This window comes from Primulina eburnea, chromosome 1, assembly GCF_022965805.1.
Source record: "Primulina eburnea isolate SZY01 chromosome 1, ASM2296580v1, whole genome shotgun sequence".
Classification (NCBI taxonomy): domain Eukaryota; kingdom Viridiplantae; phylum Streptophyta; class Magnoliopsida; order Lamiales; family Gesneriaceae; genus Primulina; species Primulina eburnea.
The window spans coordinates 25,446,231-25,469,639 of record NC_133101.1 but is presented as its reverse complement, the minus strand read 5'-3'; the positions used below and the strand labels follow the sequence as shown (position 1 = coordinate 25,469,639).

At 36.3% G+C, this 23,409-nt stretch overlaps 1 non-coding gene across 1 annotated transcript; it reads right to left on the bottom strand.

Moving 5' to 3' along the window:
* Positions 1-15,186: 15,186 nt before the first annotated feature.
* On the bottom strand, positions 15,187-15,291 carry LOC140815080 (small nucleolar RNA R71). Its single transcript, XR_012114254.1, has one exon. It is a non-coding gene; the product is annotated as a small nucleolar RNA R71 (small nucleolar RNA).
* Positions 15,292-23,409: the final 8,118 nt, after the last annotated feature.

Sequence of the window (23,409 nt, the reverse complement as noted above, 5' to 3'; positions counted from 1 at the left end):
TTTAGTTTATGTTCATAATATTATTGTTGTTGGTTTCATGGAAATCTAGTGATTTGATGATAGTGTTTTCGAAATAAAATGTGAGGCTTTAAAGAGCTTTTCTTTCTTATAGGTATACACAATGTGTGTCTAAAGTATAAATTTATTTATTGACTATTAGGGAATGTTCATTACATGTTTATGTCAGGGATGGTAACTCCATCTCATAGTTACACGAGGTTATGATGATTTTGCAGAAATGATGTTGAAATATTAATTTTTATTTTGAACTATTAAATTTTTGTTTCATTAAATATATGGATATCTAAACACAAAATAAAATTGCATATAATTAAAATTTTTTAAAATACACATTATTAAAAAATTATAGCTTACACATCCTCACGTGTTAGTTGCCTCAAATGCTACTTAGAAGCAGACAATGCCTTGCAAAATATTTTCAAACATTGCAATGCTGTCGATGCACTTGTTCTCGAATATTCATCAACAACATCGCCCACTACATTTAGTTTTGTTGTTAAGCCACTAAACGTAGATTCTTACTCTCTAAATAAATTGAATGTAATGGTGAATAAGGTCGAATACATAGAGAACGTTTGATGATAAATGAGGTTTTTTTTTTTTGGATAAGGACTAAAGAAAACACTAAAAACTAATATTAGCAAGCAATGAAAAATAATGAATTTAAAACGAGAAATTAATCAATCAAGGTGAATGGAATTAAATGTAGAATTCAATATGAGAAAATTCTGATTCAAAGGGGATTCTATTATTCAATTGTATCATTGGTCATCAATTAACATTTCGTTTATTCATGCTTCTAAACAATTAACATTAGAATTATATGGATAGCCGTTAAAATCCTTGTATTTTTATAATTTTACTAACTAAACTCAGTATCAAGTCAAAACTTATCAATAATTAAATAGGCACGATAGTGTTCTCTATTAATTAAAGATAACATTTCGTTATGTTAAAACAGTTAATCATAAAATCTAACAACTGGTATAACTGCAATCGATAGATCCAGTTTAGTTTATTTATTTAGATTAAGTATGTTATGATAACACAACACAACACAACACACATAATCTATCGCTACTCACATATTAATCGTTTAGGACAATTACGGATAATTGAATCCATGGATAACACTAGAGAATTACATATCGAAAAAATTTGTTAGATTAATCAACATACAACTTCAATATAAATAAATCATAAACCAACAAATACTTGAATAAACAAAAATATTAATTAAAGCGTCAAACCCTCATGGTGATAAAATTGAAGAAACGAAATTATCCCTTGAATCAAAAATAAAAACTTAGTCAAGCATGATACGGTTTACATAAATCACTGCGGTTAAAAATCCAAAAGTGTAATCGACTGAAACGTTACTGTTAAACGTAAAATATCAAGAATAATAAAATTTGCCAAAACCCTCAACACAGTAAAATCCTCAACCTTTTTAAATTATTTAAACATGTCCTCTTAAAATCATGAAATGCGGAAAAACACAGGGTCCTCGGGCTTCCAGCGCGCCACCAGCCCAGTTCACTCAGTCCTTAGCACCTCAAGTCTCCTCATCAACAAACCGTTCACCTGCATCAATCACACTTAGTGAGTCTAAAGACTCAACACACCTGAACCATAATAAAAGGTACATATATATATATATATATATATATATATATATATATATATATATATATATATAGTTTTGTTATCCTGCACACCCACCGTGCACACCTCTGTGAGCACTGATGAGGTGTCACTCACCCATTGGATGCACAATTTTTCTATATTCCATCACATCCAATGGGTGAGTGACACCTCATCGGTGCTCGCAGAGGTATGCACGGTAGGTGTGCAGGATATCAAAACTGTATATATATATATATATATATATATATATATATATATATATATATATATATATATATATATATAGTCATGTCATCATTAAAGTATTTGTTTTTCTTTTATTGAATTCAGATCATTAGTAGTGACTGTCGTATCAGCTGCTGTTCGATGGATCCATCTACGTATAACCATGGTACCAGGCGACGGGGACATCGACGACAATCTTACCCGTCAACTGAGCATTGGCATTACATGTTTCATGTTCGTATTAGTCACAACCAAGTCATCACTTTCATACATGTCATCATATTCATCACTTAATTAAATTTCAAGCATATACATAAATTTTCTTGAAAACAAGCATGCAACGTATTTTCAGCATTTTCATAAAAATTCCATATTCATATAAAATAAAACATTTTGAACATGTATTTTCAGTTGTCAGGGCACTAACAGGACTGCTAACTCAGCTCGGGTGCAAAATGACCATTTTCCCCCGAAACCCTAATTTGACAATTTTACCACTGAACCTTAAAATTTCGACCCGAATCCATTCAAACTATTTAAAACTCCTCGAAACATACTTACAATCATTTATTAGATGTAAACTCGAGCTCATGCATTAAATTTTATAATTCGTTTTAAAACTTGGACTGGAGTCTCGGTTTTCACCCAAATCAACCTGAAACTTTCCCAAACTTAAATTATGACCTACTGACACTTTTTTTAATAGAAATATTTCCATAACTCAAATTATGACCTACTGACACTTAACCATGCCTAAAACCACCATGTCCTAGACCATACAAGATCCTCGAAAACCCCCTGCAAGCTGCTGAAATTTGTTGCACCAAAGGAAAGAAAGAAAACAAAGCCCTAACTCCAAGCCAAGCCCATATCATTATGAAGCTCAGGGAGCCAATCCACATTCAGGGTTCCTTTTCTTACAATTCTTCCTTTGACACCACCACCATAGGTTACAAGCCCACTTTTTACTTCAACATAATCTGTGAGGTGTTCTTTAGATCCGGTCATGTGGCGTGAGCACCGACTATCAAAGTACCACGTACCTGCGCTGTTAGTTTTTAAAGAAGTATAAATGACATTGCATTGAATAACAGTTTTGGGTACCCATATTTTCCTCATGGATGAAACTTTGTTTATGGTGTTGTGCAACACCTGTGCAACATTTGATTTGATTGCCGGTTCAGATAGTCATTTATTAGTTTTTAGCATAAGGATTTGATGTGCCCAGGTTTATGGCAGTAGTGGCAGATAAAATGTCGTTTTCTTTGATTTGATTTAGAAGTTGACACTGACTTCTTGGTTTGTGAAATCTTCACTGGCAGGGTCAACTTTCAAATGAGAGGAGGAAGCTCTATTTTGTTTCAGCATTTGTTCTGAGACTTGCTTTGAGATTGGCAGAGTTTTCATGGGAGGTTTCACTATTAAGGGGACAAAGCAGTCTTCACTTGCCTTTACAAGCATAGTTGATTTTAATCCAGAGTTGGAAGATTCACCATGTTCATATGCGCTTTCAACATATCCAAGACCGGTTATGTTGTCCTTCCCCATGGTTAGCATTGAATCAAGTTTTGATGAACTTGAGTTGAATTTAGCAAGAGTCTTTGAGGCCTTCTCAAGATCATCATTGACTTTGTACAGTTCGAGGGCCTTCCTACTCAACAAGACTTCCAGTCGAGACAAGCTACTCTTTTAACTCAATATTTTCTTTTGAGAGCACAAAATTTATTTCATTTCTTTTGATCCAAGCTTCATATAACTCTTCATACATAGAATGCACACATTCAAAGGCGAGTTCATCAGAATCAGTAACCTGGATTTCATGATTACTTGAGTCACTGTGAGACTTAGCATTGAGACACAATGATTTTGAAGTGGTGTTGCGGCCCGGTGTTGCAACACCTGAGGCAACACCGTGCGGGTTGACTTGCAGCCATCATTTTTCCTTCAAAACAACAGTTTTTGTAGACATTACGTCCATTGAAATTCTGTTAAATTTCTTATAAAAACAATAATAAACCATAATTAATCACTTAGTGTATCAAGCGTTGGCTCTGATACCACTTGATAGGAATGTTGCTCATAAACGTACATGAAATAAATATTATATGTGTATCAGAAGTTAGTGTTGTGCTATGGGGTTTTCAACATCAGCACACAACATGCAGCGGAAATTAATTATTAATACACATATATAACTTTAACAAATAAACACCAATTTTAAATTATGCATAAATACGAATACTTGTGTGATGCCTCATAGCAAAAAAATTCACTAGAAAAATATGTAAATCGTTTACACAAAACAATACTAGTGAGATTAACAAAACTAAATTTCTTGACTCTCAAATGAATTAAAATGCATAAAAATTTCAAACCAAATACTAGATGCATAAATAAAAAAGTGTATTGCTTAAAACCAAACGAAACCACTCTTCGATCAACACTCTGCGTCAGTGTTGTTCTTGAGTGTTAGCAACACCAAACAGCAACACGGTAAATCTGTGACTCAATCACACAATTTCTTTAACATAAAAATCTTCAACTCTGAACTACGTGTAGGTTCAGAGAAAAACTCCATCAGCTCTCCTGAGCTGCAAAGTGATCAATCGATCACACGAAAACTTCTCATAAAAAGGCTTGGCTCACCTATATTCTTTTATGAAAGAACTCTTTTGTCGACTTCTACGTGTCCTCCGAAAACCTCGAGCTGATCCTCTCCACAACAAAGTGACCACGCGATCACACAAAACTTCAGCAGCTATACAATGAAGTGATCACCCTATCACATAAAAACTGCAGAGCAAATATATGTTGGATTTTTATAATTTCTTCTCTGTGAAAAGCTCCCTAGTCCAACTCTCTCCTCTAGACCTCTGCCTGCGCCCTAAAGTTCTTCATATATATAACCATTGTTTGACCTAAAAACTATTCCATAAAAGAGTTATAGGAAAAACGAAAAAACAAGAGTTTATTAGGAATAAAATTCTATTAAACTAGGATAAAATATCAAAGAGATAAAAATCATATTAAAAAAAATCCTATAATATCTAGAGATGAATCAACCAAGATATTATCATATAGAAATAAATCAAACAAAATATTATAATCTAGAAAGGTAAAATTCTTAAAATGATAATATCGATTTAGCAAAATAATAAAGGAATAAAATATTTTTTTCAAATCATTTTATCATGCCATAATACCTTTAATCACATAATATGCATCAAATAAGAATTAATTAAATAAAATAATTAAGAAATTCAAATAATTTACATGCATGTGATTTACGTAGGTTGGTTTTTCTGGCGTTACATTGAAGTTGCGAAGGAGTTAAGTTTGGTACATTGAAGGCTTAACATAGTTATTTTTGTATAATGTTAATATCTTCTGGAGTTCTCCTATCAAAATACATTCGACTTTATGTTTGGATTTCATAATTAATTTTTTTTATTATATATATTTTCAATACTATTCTATTGGCCTTTTTTTAAAACAAAATATAGGCCTATTATCATATTTGTGACATGTTTTTAAAATATGCAATTTTTGCACATTATACTTTATCTACAGTAGTATTCCCTGATTCCTTATTGTTCAATTAGTTAGTCAAGAATTTTTTTAACAATTTGAGATTTGTTTGGTTGGTCTCAAACTGATTAATGTATTTTAATTCTATGAGAAAGTTCTGATCGATATTGGACTTTCCATTATCATATTTTTGAGTTTGCTTACTCCAGAATGGGATCACACCACCACTTAAAACACAATATATTGAATTGTATTTTAATTCTATGAAATACTATGCTCAGTTTTGCAAACAATATGAGTCAAGGGAGAGTAAATTAAACAAGCACATAAATTTCGAATATATAATGTAATATTTCAAAAAAATTATATTTTATGCTTTAATCAATCGATGTTCATGGAATTTAAGAGGGATGCATGTTGAAGTTGCTTCACAGTCTCATTAATGAGGTATTTGTCATATTGAGCTAGCTTTGATTTAATTACTTAATTTTACGCATAACATCAATTTGCAATTTTTCTCCCTTGTTTTTGCATTTTATGTTTTCTCCTTTAAATTATCCTAAAAGAATTATGGTTTGCTTATTTCAGTTTTCATTTAGTTTAACGCAACAACGAAGATTGTAAGTTGACATCTTGATTTATTTTCCCAGTAGCAAATGACATATTGATTTCTTACATATTATTTGGTGTATTTTTCTCAAAGTAAGTAAGTTATTTTGAGAATTACTTTATCTTCTTGAATTATTTATAATTTTGCTGTAATCCATGAATCAACCACTTTTTTGTTGGGTCAGATTTGAGTTTGATAGATAAGTTTATCCGTTGCCTTTCTATAGAAATGCTCTATGTCCGTGGAGTTTTCGCTTTGGTGTATTCAATTGCCAATACATGAAAAAACAGATAAATAAGAGAAACAACCAGTGCCACGATGAAGTTGACCATCATATATATATAGTGTGTTTTCCTTATTGCAGTGACCCAAAAATTTTCCCATTTTTTTTATTACTATATATTTCCAATAATTATGTCTTCATATAGTTGCAATATATATATATATATATATATTTATGTTTAAAGGTAATTATTAACATAAGGCTCTGGTATCAGACATCATTGGGAATAAGTCTTTTATTAGAATTTTTGACACAATTGTTGTATAAGAATTTGTAAAATTTGATTCGTTTTGTTGGATTGGATGAAATTTTAAAATATTGATTTATTAGTGATGACAATATGGTACATTTCAGGATGGAGATTCAACAAGAAAAGTAACAAATTAGCTGGAAAAAGAAGGAGCTGCAGCGTAGGTAATTAGCTAAAAAAACAACCTGTGAAGCTGTCGGTTTCTGTGCCACTTGGCTTTGAGGACAATGACAATGATAATGATAAAATCTTAAAAATATAAATTTTGCGCCACACCAATAAAGCAAGTATCGCAAAGATGTAAGTCCATTTGTTCATTAATACGATGGATACGATGGAAGAAGTGATAAGCTTTTTGTCTTTTTTCCATTTGTTTAAAATACTGAAAAACTCTGTTCTTTTTTTTTTCTTCTTTCAAGAAATATGATTTACATATTTTTCCAAATGTTGTTTTTGACCAACTTTGAGCTTTGATTCTATTTTTTCAAAAATATATCGGACACATTACTTTGAATTGATTTATTTTTTAATCTAGATATTTTTTATGTTGTATTTATGATAACAAATAGTTTTAAGCAATTTATCATTCTAGTAAAGATTGTAATATTAAATTTATTTATTATAGACGCAACGCATATACGTCGGCTGCTAGTCTGAATAATTTACTTTGTGTCGTTTTCATTCGTTTACATATCTGTGTCACAAGGTATGTTGTTTGTTGCACCAATTATGGTCCTAACGTTTTTCTTTCTCCTACCTCATCCCAATTCAATGGTGACCTACAACTTCATCCATAAAGGACTTCATAAGGTTTCATGTCAATTGTTGCCTGATAATATTTATTGTATGTAAACTTGTAAAGAGGAAGTTTTGTATCCCAGTTACCTGGAATGTCAATTACGCAAGCCATTAGCATGTCTTCAAAAATCAGTATCACTCGTTCAGATTGATCTTCACTCTGTGAATGCAAAGCTATGCTAAATGATAGTCTCGTTCCCAAAGCATTGCATAAAATTTGCCAAAAACGCCGTAAACTTTGGGTCACAATACGAAAACAAATGGATACTGGAATCCTATGAAGTAAAACAATTCCCTTGGTGTATTCCTTGAAATAATGATTCATATTGTACGTAGGGATGTAATCGAGTCGAACCGAGCCGAACTCTTGAATGTTTGAGCTTGGTTCGTTTATAATCGAGCCGAGCTCGAGCTTTATTTAGCGAATATATGCATGGCTCACGAGCTTATTCAAGTCTTTATCGAGCCTAAACAAGCTTAATAAATATGAATTATACATTTAAATTTTCATTAAATTAATTAAAAAGTAAATTATATATTTAAAGAAAAATATATTATTCTTATTAAAATTTGTAAATTTATTATAATAAATAAATTTAATAGATTTTTTTATATATTTCATAAATAATATGCAAAATCAATAAATCAAATATCAAAACTATTATTTTTTTCATCGAAAAGATTACTCATGGACTTACCAACAAACATGTTCACGAGCTAATGAGCCGAATACTGAAAAGCTTGAGTTTGGTTTGTTAATCTTAACGAGCCTCATTACACGAGTTCAAACGAGCTTTTATCGAATCGAGCTTCGAATAGCTCATAAACGGTTTGGTTCGTTTACATCCCTAATTGTACATGCAGACTTCATCAACCTATCACCATTTATGTAATGTCCCGAAAATTTAATCCTAGTAATCTATAATTATTGATATATGATTTGATATGATTATGAAAGGATTATTCGGGACACGAAAATAAGACTACATGTGAAATTCGAGGAAGTTGGGCAGAGAGTGTGGCGCCCGAGCGGTGATTTTTGACCGCCCGAGCTCCAATGTTCAACAGGAAAAATGTTCGGGCAGAAGATGCGGCGCCCGGGCGGTAGTTTTTGACCGCCCGAGCGCCAAGATGCAACACGCCGAGTGCTTGGACAGAGGATGCCGCGCTCGAGCGGTAGTTTACCACCGCTCGAGCGCGAGTCATGCAAAACGTAAAGAAGCCACGTTTGTATGCAGGCGTGAGATGTATATATATATATATATATATATATATATATATATATATATATAACGTTATTCAGAAATTGTAAGAAGAAAACCGAGGGAAGCTCTAGATTCTTACGCCTTTTTACTTCAATCCGCCCGTCTGATTTTGAATCCGAATACGGTATCAGTGTTCCTATCAACGCAGGCTACAACTGGACGTAAGTTTTATTACGTTTAGACGTGTTCTGAAATTATGATATTGTCAGAATTGAATAGGATTCGTATATGATGTTCTGATCATGTTAGACATCATAGAATCGAAGTCAGATTGAGAAACGGACTGCTTATGTAATTGTTATGATTTTTGGAATCGATTTGACTGAGAATTCATATCAGATATGTATTGTTATTGAGATTGTGACCTGGTATCGATATTGATTATGAATTCTGGTATTATATCTGTGATGTTCGGATTGACGGGGTTATCGAGACTGTATTGTTATACCGTCGAAACATCAGTTAATTGATATTGATCAGATTCAGTAGTGATTTCGATTATATCGTGACATCGTCGATATGTATTAGATGGTACCTTGATTTGATATCAATCAGCGTATATTTCGATTTGAATATTGATCAGAACAGGTATTGAATTGAGTTGTATATTGATATTATATCTGTTCAGTATTGTTATTACCAGATTGGGAATGGACCGAGATAGAGTCGGGACTTCTTCTTCTTCTTCTGAGCGAGAAGATAAAGGTATAAATTAATGTTGAGTTGGGATCGCACAACTCGAGTGAGATTTGACTCGAGTTTCCCTAAATCACATACTTTACTTATTGCATTGATATTTGCATTGAGTTGATTGATATACTTGTTCTCTTGAATTATAGATGACAGGTGTTAGATGAGTAATCTTGTGATAGAAGTTCCTGATCGTGGTGGAATCACCACGGGAACATTGCACGATGTCTCAAGATAATGATATTAGCGATAGAGATACAGTCCATGACGGATAGGTCAGACACCGGATGTTTGGTTATATCGAGTAAATAGAATTGGAATCTCTCTATTACGGAAATCGATATAGGAGCACCATAATTGGTTATATCGGAATTCGATATAGGAACACCATATTTGGTTATATCGAGTAATAGGATCAGAGTTCCTTCTATGACGGAATTCGATATAGGAACACCACATTTGGAAACTGGGATCCCTAGGCTAGGATTGAATCTAGTCTAAAACGTAGAGTCACGAGTTTGAGTGACAGTTATATCGATTGATATTGATGGATGTTGAATTATGTTCTGATATTGGTACATGCTTAGAATATGATTTATTCTTGATATTGAATTATGTTCCGGATCAGGATACATGTTTAGAATATGACTTATTCTTGTTATTAATTCATATCATGATTTTGATATAGGATATGATTTGCTGTCTTAGGCTTTTATATTGTTTATATGATGACATGTATACATGATTTATACTGGGATATTTATATCTCACCGGAGTTATCCAGCTGTTGTCTTGTTTGTATGTGTGCATGGCAACAGGTGGCTAGGATCAGAGTCAAGAAGAGTACGAGGCTGGACTAGATAGCGTGGAGATCCGGGCTTTGAAGCAACTTAGGATTCAGCACTGACTTGTAGTTGAACCTAGTTGGATTATTGTAGATCATACAATAATTGGATGTTCTGTTTAATATGTAATTTGAATTTAATTACATTACGTTTCCGCTTTGCATTTAAAAAAAAAAATTTAGACCCTGTTATACTAATTGATTAATTAGTCATCATTATGATTTAGAACGTGATTAGCGTCCGGATCCCCACAATTCGAATTGTAGTATTTCTATCTCTTAGGAAGCCCGAGTACAAAATTCATTGTGATGTGCTCCCACTTTGAAACGACCATCACTTTTTAACTTTGAAATTCTACTAACATCTTTGTCTAATAATTGGAAAATCACCATTTATAAAAAACTTAACATTTCCATTAATCAAAATAATTTAAATCTCAAATGCATAAAATTTCCAAAATCGTCAATTACCAAAATTCGAATTCTACCTTTACCATGATCAAAATTAACTTCAAAATAAAGCATAAAATTGCAAATAAAATCCTTAACAAAATCTTTTAAACTTTGCCTATCAATCTAGTGCGGAAATAAATGTCACTCGAGAATCTACTGGCGTACTCGATCCACTCGAGCGTCAGCGCCTCCCTCAATATCATTATCACCTCCAGCATTCAAACCTAGTGAGTCTAATGAATCAACACGTTCTAAACATTAGTAAATAATACATATACAAGCATATGCATTAAAATCATACTTTTATTTAAAATAATTTAAGTATAAATAAATCATATATCGTAAAATCATAAAATCGTAAAGATTTGCATCATTTATCATTTTGGGTGAAGTTTGATCCTTGAAAGTGACTTGCCTTTTATCCTCTTGTTGACTGATGAGTCTTAGCTCACCATTGTGCATGGGGACGGGCACCAGGCACCACCATGAAAATACGATCGTCGGGCGCCCTCTAGGACCTTGTACCGTAAACATGCTCCCTCTGGGCCTTTTCCCTCACGACATTCCCATAAAATTGCAAGTTCATTGTTCCTTCTTAAAACGGATTCCCCACATATTCTCTATTCTTTTGTCACATTCAATTCACATCTCTCAAAACATTTTTCTTTTTTATCATAAAATATCATGGCTTTCCAAAAATAACATTTTAACAATAAAAATTGCACAACTTTACCATGAATCATAAAACAACATATTTTCATTAAATAATCATTTTATATAATTTATAATGCGTTATGACCCTTCGGACGCTACCAAGCCTTTTCATACTGCCCAGGTGTAAAATAATTGTTTTGCCCTGGACGTAAAATTCTCGATTTTGACTTTTTCTTACTTTTATTCATGCTAGGCCCTCCCAAATAATTATTTAATCTTGAATTAAATTTTTAAGATTTTTATTTGACGTAAATTCGAGGATTTCAATTTAATTCTTTAATTACTAATTCATGAAGAGATTTATTCTCGGATTAATTCAAATTTTAATATTTTTTTTCAAATTTAAAACATAGACTTTTAATACCTAAAATACCCTCGTGGACCATGAACCGTCCCCCGTAGACAATGGTTTGAAACCCTTTCTTTTTCCAAGCCTCGACCGAACCCTATCCTAAAATATTGAACCCCGTGGACCATGGTTTAAACATAGACTTTTTATACCAGAGTCATTCGGTAAGTTCTAATTTCGAGGACAAAATTTTATTTAAGGGATGGAGGAATTTTAAGGTCCAACAAAAATAAGATGACTTAATTCAACTGCATACAAATTTAAGTAAAATGGAAAATAGCAAATTAAATGATTTTAATTGCTTAATTGAATATGATGTGAATGGTTGCATGTATACAATGTACTTTCCATATGAATGCATGTAAACTGTATTTTAAAAAGGTTATTCGAGATGTGATCGAGGAACGGAGACCGATAGCTGAAAAAAGGGAAAATATTTTTAAAAAATAATAGTTTTTAATTATTTAAAATAAGGTTGATTCTTTATGATATTTTTAAGAATAAGGAGTTTGATGTGATTTTATACATCGAGTCGTAATTTTTAATGATATTCGATTTCAACTAAAATATGAATTTTTCGTTCTCGGATAATATTTTCACGAACTTTCCTTAACGAAATATTTTAACTATGCACTAATGAGATTATTGGGCCTATTGTACCATGTTAATGGGCCAAGATTTGCACTAGGAGTTTTAAAACAAATAAATAGGCCAAACCCTCACCCAAAAACCCTTACAACTCATGCCCCACACACCTACATGCACTAAAACTCTTCCTAGCAGCCACCACTCACGCACACACGAAGCTTTTAAAGAGAAAAGTCACGTTTCTTGATAGAAAATCAGCAAGGGTCCTCCGCTCGTTGTCGTTCTTCGCATCTCAACTTATTTGTCGTGCGTAAAATATGCAAAGACACGTCATAAATCTCCTTTGTCTTATCTATCACATCCTATTACATGTTTGATTATCGTTTGCATGAAAAACATGATTTCCTTAATAATATTTTTGTTTCTATGCTTGTGTGTGCCAACTACATGTATGTTTATGCTTCAAAACTTGAAAGATTAATGCATAAAGGGGCTGCCATGGTAGGAGCATCCTAAGGGACGATTTCCAGTTGGTTTAAGGGCCACCAAAGACATGGTTAGAGGCTGGACAGGATCTAGGGAAAGTTGCACGAAAAATTATCGAATTTGCATGAATAGGGTTCGAGCATGGCCTCCTTGATGGCCACGGCTTGTAGCTGGGCTTGTGGTGCAACTAGGGTTCGTGCTGGTCCTGGATTGGGCTTAGGAAGAGTCTTAGCATGGCTAGGACCCTGGAACAGCAACCGAGGGAGAACCCCGTAGGGGTAGGGCTCTCCCCATGTTCGCGCAGGCGGCTTCGTTGGCATGCAGGGGGTCGGCGTTGGTTCAGGCTGGCAGCTGATATAGGTGGATTTTACTTGTTTTTCATATCGTGTTATGTCCCGTCGTGTTGCATTTATCATATATATTGCATGTATTTTGTGTTATTTTAGCATAATTTATGTTTTCATGTTGCTCATGCGTTTAGTTGGTGAAAATGCAGGTGAGTCGTGAATAAACCGAAAATTAAAGGAAAAATTCGAAAGCCATCCGCTCGGGCGCACATTCATGTCCGCCCGGGCGCCTCCAAGGCATGAGAGAAGGATTTTTTGCGAGATTCATCCGCTCGGGTGGAAACTTATGTCCGCCTAGATGCGTCAAAGAAAAATTTAAAAACAAATCTGTTCAAGCCATCGACCCGAGCGGAAACTTATGTCCGCCCGGGCGCGTTTGAAATTTAGGAAAGATTTTTGGATGATTTCTTCCCTTGATTCTGAATGGGGAGGATATGGAAGTGAGTTGAGGACAAAAATCAGACATTATTCATCATTATTCAGCAGCCACCACAAGTCTTGGAGAGGATTTCGCGCTTGGATTTAAGATTCGAAGATTTCCGGGCATCGTCTTTGCGTTTTTCGTTAAATCTAGTATTTCTAATTTAGTTTTTATCCTTTAAACATTTTTGTGCTTATTTTTATTATAAATTTGAGTAGCTAAACTAAATATTTATTGGGATTTAAGGGGATCCTACCCCGAACTCTGATTTACTTAATTCATATTTCAATTGTTGGTTTATTCTTAATTGTGTTACTGTTTTTCATTGTGTTGTTAGATCATAGATAACTTTAACAACGTCTTTATATTACGAATGAGTTCGAGAGAATATCTTGTGATAGGAACGAGTAGCATAGTCCGTGGATCTACAATTTACATACATATATATATATATATATATATATATATATATATATATATATATATATATATATATATGAAATTGGACACGCGCCGATAGTCATAGTTCATTTGGACGAAAACTAGGGGATTTCATATATCGATAAGCGATTCACTCTTGATAAATAATTAAAGACATTTAGTTACTTCACTGAGTAGAAATAGTTTGGTATAGCTCGAGGAAGTGTGTTCAATTGAATAGGAAATCCTGTCGGAAGCGTAAATCACTATCAAACGAATTGATAAATTAAGGAGGGTTTGGTGAACTGAAATCCCCAACAAATTCATTTCTCATTGAATTTTAATCAACTATTCAAAATATTATATCTCATTATTTAATCCCTGAATCTTTTTATTTGCATGTTTATTTGAGCATAATAGTAATAATCAATCAATCAAATTTTCGTTGCTAAAGATTTGATAACTAGAAATAATAATTGTCAAAGACGGTATTCAGTGGAATGATACTCGTACTCACGTACATTATACTATTACTTGACATCATGTACTTACGATTTATTAAGAATTCCACAGTGCAAGTTTGCTCGTTCAAGTTTTTGGCGCTGTTGCCGAGGACTGTTAATTCAAAATTCTATTTTTATTTATTTTCTTTAGCATTGTTTCATTTTTAAAAAGTTAACACTCCATATTCTATTACAGATATCTTGTCCAGTGCATGCCAAAGTCACTTGACGTGGAGCTTGAGCTGTTTGACCTTGAAATTGAAAGAACTTTCCGCAGGAGAAGACATCAGCAAAGACTGAAGGAACTGATGGATAGGCACGAGCACGAGCATGAGGAGGAACACCATGATGATAGACATGTTGAGATGCCACGCCGCATACCCATGCTAGAGTATGCCCAGCCTTCTTTGGATGGTGCATTCCCCAGCATTGTGAGGCCTATTGTGCGGGCAAATCACTTTGAAATCAAGCCAGCTATAATTCAGATGATTCAGAATACAGTCCAGTTTGGAGGGTCTGCAGTAGATGACTCAAACACGCACATCGCAGATTTTCTTGAAATTTGTGATACTTTTAAATTTAATGGAGTTTCTGATGATGCTGTTAGATTGCGTTTATTTCCTTTCTCCTTACTTGATAAATCTAAAGCATGGTTAAATTGTTTGCCTGTAGGTTCGATCACCACATGGGAGGACACGACGAAGGCATTTCTCATTAAATACTTTCCTCCATCCAAGACCATGAAGTTGCGGGCAGACATCACCACATTTGCTCAATTCAAGCAGGAGTCTTTATACGAGGCATGGGAGCGCTTCAAAGATCTATTAGAAGATGCCCTCATCACGAACTGCCACTTGGGTTAGTCGTTCAGACCTTTTACTATGGCTTGCTTACTCCTAATCGTACTATGATAGATGTTGCTGCTTGTGGAAACCTCTTGAGAAAAACTGCTGAGGAAGGATACGAGTTATTAGAGGAGATGGCTGCTAGCATGTATCATCCTCAATCTGAAAGGAACAACTAGCGAAGAAGTGCAGAAGTTCACCAGGTAACTGACCTTTCCGCTATTACTGCACAAGTTGATGTATTGAACATGAAACTGGATGGTTTGAATATGGGTGGCACGGCTATGCATTTGCAAGAGATATTTTGTGAAAAATGCGGAGGAGAACACTTTGTTAAGGACTGTCAAGACAGTGGTCCTTTTTATGTGCCAGAAGGGGCACATGTGAATCAAGTGGGAGTCCAAAATCATCGAATGAATGATCTGTACTCAAAAACATATAATCTTGGATGGAGGCAACATCCCAACTTCTCATGGGGTGGTCAAAACAGTCAGAATCGACCACAAGGAGGACAACAATATGGGAAACAACCTATGTACAGATCTGACCCTCCTAGAGAAGAAAAGTCCAATTTGGAGCAGATGATGTCTAAATTCATCTCATCTACCGAAACTAGACTCCAAAACCAAGATGCATCAATAAAGAGGCTAGAGAATCAGATTGGACAGTTATCAAAGATGATAGGAAGTAGAGAGCCGGGCACCTTGCCAAGTAACCAGAGACCAATCCAAAAGAGCAAGTGAAGGCCATCGAGTTGAAGAGTGGGAAAATTTTAGAGTCTATAGAAAAGGAAAAAAAGTCAAGTACCGGATGAACAAACTGAGATATCTAAAGGTAAGTCCTCTAACTCTACACCAGCACCCACTGCACAATCTAAAATTGTTATACCTCATCCTTTCCCTGCAACACTAAAAAAAGAAAAACTTGATGTACAATTCGGTAAATTTCTTGAGGTATTTAAAAAATTGCATATCAATATTCCTTTTGCCGATGCTTTGATGCAAATGCCTAGCTATGCTAAATTTTATAAGGATATTTTAGCAAACAAGGGAAAATTGGAGGATCACGTGACGATAAATCTAATTGAAAATTGCTCCGCTTTGGTGCAAAACAAAATCCCACCGAAACTTAAAGATCCAGAGAGTTTTTCTATTCCTTGCATGATTGGTGATGTTGTTTTTCATAAAGCTTTGTGTGATCTTTGTGCAAGTATTAATCTTATGCCATTGTCCGTGTTTACGAAACTTGGATTGGGAAACCTAAGCCAACGAGGATGTCTTTACAACTAGCTGACAGATCTGTCAAGTATCCACGAGGAGTGATTGAGATGTGCTAGTGAAAGTAGACAAATTTATTTTTCCCGCGGATTTCGTGGTACTTGACATGAAAGAAGACATGGAGATGCCCTTGATTTTTGGGAGACCGTTCCTTGCAACTGGCAATGATCTGATTAATGTTCAAGAAGGGAAGTTGAGATTGAGAGTGGGCGAGGAAGAGATTACTTTTGATGTTTTTAATGCACTTAAGCACACATTGCATTCTGATAGTTGTTTTAGAATTGATGCTTTTGATTCTCTTATGTCAGACTATGTGCAGGATGCTATTAGAGATCCTATGGAAGTCACTCTCACTACGGAATTGAGAGAAGATGAATTGGAAGCAGCATAACTCAATGCCAAACAGCCATGGAAGAGGCCAATAAGGATGAGATTAGAGGAATTGGGGGATCGAAGAGACTTGATCCCTCAGAAGTCAAGCCTGGAGGAGCCACCAGCTCTAAAGCTCAAGCCATTACCTTCACATCTGAAATATGTCTATCTAGGTGAGAATAATAAACTTACTGTTATTATTTCTTCTTATTTGACATATGTGATGGAAGACAAACTACTGAAAGTCTTGAAAGCGCACAAAAATTCATTTGCATGGAAGGTGGCGGAAATCAAGGGGATCAATCCATCAGTCTGCATGCACATGATATTGATGGAAGACAAGTACTCACCTCTTGTGCAACCTCAGAGAAGATGCAGGAGGTAGTAAAAGCAGAAACTGTCAAACTCCTTGATGCAGGTATTATCCATCCTATATCTGATAGTTCAAGGGTAAGTCTTGTTCAATGTCTGCCCAAAAAAGGTGGGATTAGTGTTATCACTAATGAACAAAATGAATTAATACCCACTAGGACAGTTACGGGATGACGTGTGTGCATTGACTATAGGAAATTAAATGATGCTACCCGTAAATATCACTTTCCACTGCGCTTTATTGACAAGATGTTAGAGAGGTTAGCGGGTCATGAGTTTTATTGTTTTTTGGATGGGTATTCAGGGTATAACCAAATCATGATTGCGCCTGAGGACCAAGAGAAAACCACTTTCACTTGTCCTTATGGCACTTTTGCTTTTAGACGGATGCCTTTTGGATTGTGTAATGCCCCTGCCACTGTTCAACGATGCATGACCGCTATATTTCATGACATGATAGAAACTTTTCTTGAGATATTTATGGATGACTTCTCGATTTTTGGCTCTTCTTTTGATGAATGTTTGCAGAACTTGAAGGTGGTATTGATGAGATGTGAGGAGACGAACCTGGTACTGAATTGGGAAAAGTGCCATTTTATGGTACAAGAAGGCATAGTGTTGGGCCACAAGATATCACAGCATGGAATAGAGGTGGATAAGGCAAAAGTGGAAGTTATCAAGAACTTACCGCCTCCGACATCCATAAAGAGAGTTAGAAGTTTTCTAGGCCACGCCGCTTTTTATCGACGTTTATCAAAGATTTTTCAAAAATTACTAAACCTTTATCTTCCTTACTTATGAAAGATGTACCTTTTGATTTCAATTCTAACTGTTTATAGGCATACGAGGATTTGAAGGATAGCTTGGTGACGGCTACTGTCTTGGTGGCACCAGATTTGGATCTACCCTTCGAGGTCATGTGCGATGCCAGTGATACTACGGTTGGTGATGTCCTTGGCCAAAGGCGGAACAAGGTATTTCATACTATATACTATGCAAGTAAGACTCTAGATGAAGCACAATTAAATTATACCACCACTGAAAAAGAATTACTTGCAGTAGTATTTGCACTTGAAAAGTTCTATTCATACCTTGTTTTATCGAAAGTAATTGTGTTTACTGACCACTCTGCCCTTAAATATCTTCTTGCTAAGAAAGAGGCCAAACCACGATAGCTTAGGTGGATATTACTTCTCCAAGAGTTTGAACTCGAAATAAAAAATAAAAAAAGGTGTAGAAAATGTGGTAGCTGACCATCTTTCTAGGCTAGAGCACGTTAGTAAAAATTGTGAAAACGATGAGATAGATGATTGGTTTCCGGATGTACAGCTGTTAGCGGTGAAAAATTATCCTTGGTTTGCAAACTTTACGAATTTTCTTGTTACAGGCTCACCTCCCCCCCCCCCCCCCCAAATTTAACATTTCACCAAAGAAAAAAATTCTTTTCGGACGTGAAATATTATTTTTCGGAGGAACCCTTCTTGTTCAAAATATGTGCAGATTCTATGATCAGAAAGTGTGTTGCAGATGAAGAGTTTGGTCAAATTCTCAACCATTGCCATGACCGTGAGGTAGGTGGTCATTTTGCACCAACAAAGACGGCTTCTAAGGTATTTGAATGTGGCTTTTATTGGCCAACCCTCTTTAAAGATGCTCGTTCTTATGTGCTAGCATGTGATAAATGCCAACGGACAGGTAACATCTCTAACCGTCATGAAATAACTTTAAATAATATCATTGAGTGTGAGGTTTTTGATGTGTGGGGAATAAACTTCACGGGACCTATGTGTCTAAGTGGGTAGAGGCAGAAGCATATGCCACTAATGATGCTCAAGTGGTCCTGAAAGTTTTAAAGAAAAGTATTTTTAACAGGTTTGGACACCACGAGCAATCATTAGTGATGGTGGCACCCATTTTTGCAACAAACTCTTTGAAAAACTTTTGAGCAAATACGGTGTCACACATAAGATCTCTACCCCCTATCACCCCCAAACGAGTGGTCAAGTAGAAGTGTCTAACCGAGAGATCAAACGGATTTTAGAAAAAGTGGTAGGTGTCAGTCGAAAAGATTGGTCTGTAAGGTAAGATGATGCTCTTTGGGCATATAGGACTTCGTTCAAAACACCTATAGGCACTACACCATATATGTTACTGTTTGGTAAAGCGTGTCATCTATCTGTAGAGTTAGATCATCGGGCATATTGGGCTACGAAAGCACTAAACTTTAACTTTACCGATGCAGGTGAAAGATGTCTGCTTCAACTGGATCAGTTGGAGGAATTCCGGAATCTGGCATATGATCTTGCACTCTCATACAAAGAAAAGACAAAAAAGGCTCATGATTGGCGGATTATCGAAAGAGAATTCAAAGAAGGTGAAAATGTCCTGCTCTACAACTCCCGGTTGCGACTGTTTCCCGAAAAATTGAAGTCGCGATGGTCTGGTCCATTCGTGATTTCTAAAGTTTTCCCATCGGGAGCTGTAGAATTGCAAGATGGAGAGGATGGAAAATTTACGGTCAATGCCCAGTGACTGAAGCACTACATGGGTGGCGCAGTTGAGCCACAACTTGGAATCTCCCAGTTCCAAGACAATCCAAACTGAAATTGACCGACAGTCAAGTTCTCGACTATAAATTGAGAACTAACTCATTTCCTTGACTAATTCGATTTTATTTTATGTGTTTATTTATTTCTAAAAAAAAGAAGGTGTAAAGTCGTGAAGCTTCCGCCCGAGCGCTACATTTAGGTCCGCCCAGGCGCGCCCTTTTTCAACAAATTTTTAAAATGCCGTGAAGCTTCCTGCTCAGGCGCGCCCCTTTTTTCAACCAAATTTTCAAAAAAGACGTGAAGCTTCCACCCGGGCGCACATTCATGTCCGCCCTGGCGCACCCCTTTTTCAAAATATTTTTCAAAAGCCGCAACACATCCGCCCGGGCGGAAACTTATGTCCGCCCGGGCAGATCGCGAATTTTAAACAACAGATCTTCTTTTCTCTTCCCCCATTCAAACTCTACCCTCTTCCCTTCGATTTTCTTCCCCTCCTCTCTCAATCTCTCTCAAATCACATGTTTTGTGCAAATTTCAGGTACAATCTTGTATCTTCACCTTCACCAAGCATCAAGAAGTGATTTCTCCGGCCACAAATACAAATTTTTGGCTACCACCACCATTTCCGGCCGCCACTGAAGTTTTCCGGCCGCCACTGCATTTCCGGCGAAGCATTCTTCCAACAACCCACTTTCCTCTCTGGGTTTCTTGTTTTTCACAAATCATCAACTATGCCGCCTGAGAAAGCTCGGGTAATTCACGATGCTTCTTCGTCTTCATCGCATATTTCCCACTTATTTGTGAATGATGCCGCTAAAGAATGCTTTGAAAATGCGAAAATACATCGTGCTCCTCTTCGTGAGCATGGTTTCCAACTGGCGGTCCAAATTGATATTATTAATCAGATTGCTAGTCGAGGATGGACAAAATTTGTGCCCAACCGCAAGCCGCGGTGGCACCGGTAGTCAGGGAATTTTATGCCAATGCGGCCGAGCAGAGCGATAATAAAGCATATGTGAGAGTAAAGCTGGTGGATTTTAGTTCTGTGGAGATTAATAAGGTGCTTGAGACACCGGATGTGGATGATTCGGTATATATGAATGGGCAGCGAACCTTGACTTAGCCTTGATGATGCGCAGAATCTGCTATCCGGGGTCTCCGTGGAAGACACCTGGATCGTAAAATTGTTTCGCCGAGAAATATTTGTTAGTCCCGGCTGTGATGTGGTATGTTTTTTTGGCCACACTGTTTATGCCAGTCGGGCACACTAACGAAGTACATAGGGAGAGGGGAGTGTTGCTATACGCACTGATGACCCATACGCCACTTAATGCGGGGAAAATTATTCATTCACACATCCAGCTGAGTATCCACAATCCGAATGTGGCATTGTTCTTTCCTCATATTATCACTGAGCTGTGTGCGGGCGATAGGGTCATTTTTTCAGGATGATGATGAATGGTTGCCCTCGACCAAGGCCCTTGATGACGCAAGCTGGCTACAGAAGACCGCGGTGTGGCGGAAGGCCTTTCCTCAGTTTGGCCCTATCTGGGACGTTTTGAATTTCAATCCACTGCCACAACAGCCCCCACCACCGACCTCCAGACCTCGACGTCATCTTTTTCAGGACCGGATGGACAAGTTTGCTGCATTTTCTGAGCATCAGTTACAGTGGCAGGCTGTGAGTCAGACATATCAGGCTGCCACTGATGCCATTCTGCGTCTGTCCCTGAGCCACAGTGGTATTGACCCCTCCCTTCTCCCACCACCCATGCCAGCTTTCCCGCCACCGTTTCAGTTCCACTATGCCGATGCACCAGAGCCGGAAGCTGGCGCCATTCCCCCAGAGGCGCACGAGGAGGATGTTCTTTGAGAAGTGAGTCACTTCTGTCCCTTCTTTTTATTTCCTGCATTTTGTTTAGATCATTTTATCTATTTCTGTTTCTGTTGCATGCTTAGGTCATATTGCATCCATTTTATTTTGCACTATCTGTCACTTTTTTTATATCGTCTATTGCATTGGGGACACTGCTCGACTTTAGTATTGGGGGGTGGATGAGTGTTGTTTCGTGTGTTCATTTTTGGTGTTGTTGGTTATATTTGTTGGCATTTAGTTTTAGTCGTTTTGCATTGGTGTGTGTCAGCCGACAGTGTTAGAAGTAGTACTTGTTAGCCAATGATGATTAAGAGGTGATGAGACATGCCTTGTCTTTCGTATAATCGCACTCCTTTAACACATACTGTGGTAAAGACATGAAATTTTATTTAAAATGCTGAATCCTCTTTGCACGAATGTTAGAATTAGAAGCATGGATGATAACATGGTGAAAATTTAAAACTAAAGTGGGGAACGAAGATGTTTGAAGGTCTAAATTGAACTTGACGATATTATCTTGAATCGAGGTATATATCAGCAGCGTTAGAAAAGAGAACGCTGGAGATGTAAGGTGTGGGGGAGCCGAATAAAGGAATGAAATCCTATTCCTGGTTAAAGTTGGAGATGTAAGGTGTTGAAGAGCCAAATAAAGGAATGAAATCTTATTCATGGCTAAAAATGTAAAACACATGGATTTGAATCTGAAATGAAAGGTTCTAACATAGTCCTTTTATTACTGTATTCCAATTCAATAAAAAAAATAAACAAAAAGAAAAAAAACTGCTGCTGGTGGTTACTTATTGCAGAGGAATAAAGAAGAGTAAGATTTACACTAACAAGCTGATTTAAATATCTGACAATGGTTGAGAATAGATCCCTCTGTCATTTATGATGCTAGGACTAAGGACACACACATACACGTTCAGGTTTTATTTGAAACACTGTCTAGACCAAAAGAAAGTGCGAAGAGTTGTGCTTTTGCATTGATCGACAAGGAATATGTTGAGTTTCGCTGAGGCTGATTGATGACTATGAATTCACTTTAGAGCTACTTGGTGTCATGTTCCATTTTGTCTTATCACCTGTTTTGCTCGAGGGCGAGCAAAAGGTTAGTATTGGGGGTTGATATAGGTGGATTTTACTTGTTTTTCATATCGTATTATGTCCCGTTGTGTTGCTTTTATCATTTAGATTGCATGCATTTTTTGTTATTTTAGCATAATTTATGTTTTCTTGTTGCTCATGCATTTAGTTGGTGAAAATGCAGGTGAGTTGTGAATAAACTGAAAATTAAAGAAAAAATTCGAAAGCCATCCGCTCGGGCGCACATTCATGTCCGCCCGGGCACCTTCAAGGCGTGAGAGAAGCATTTTTTGCGAGAGTCATCTGCTCGGGCGGAAACTTATGTCCCCCCGGGCGCGTCAAAGAAAAAGTTAAAAACAAATCTGCGCAAGCCATCCGCCCGAGAGGAAACTTATGTCCGCCCAGGCGCGTTTGAAATTCAGGAAAGATTTTTGGACTATTTCTTCCTTAATTCTGAATGGGGAGGATATGGAAGAGATTTGAGGACGAAAATCAGAAATTTTTCATCATTATTCAGTAGCCACCACAAGCTTTGGAGAGGATTTCGCACTTGGATTGAAGATTCGAAGATTTCCGGGAATCTTCTTTGCGTT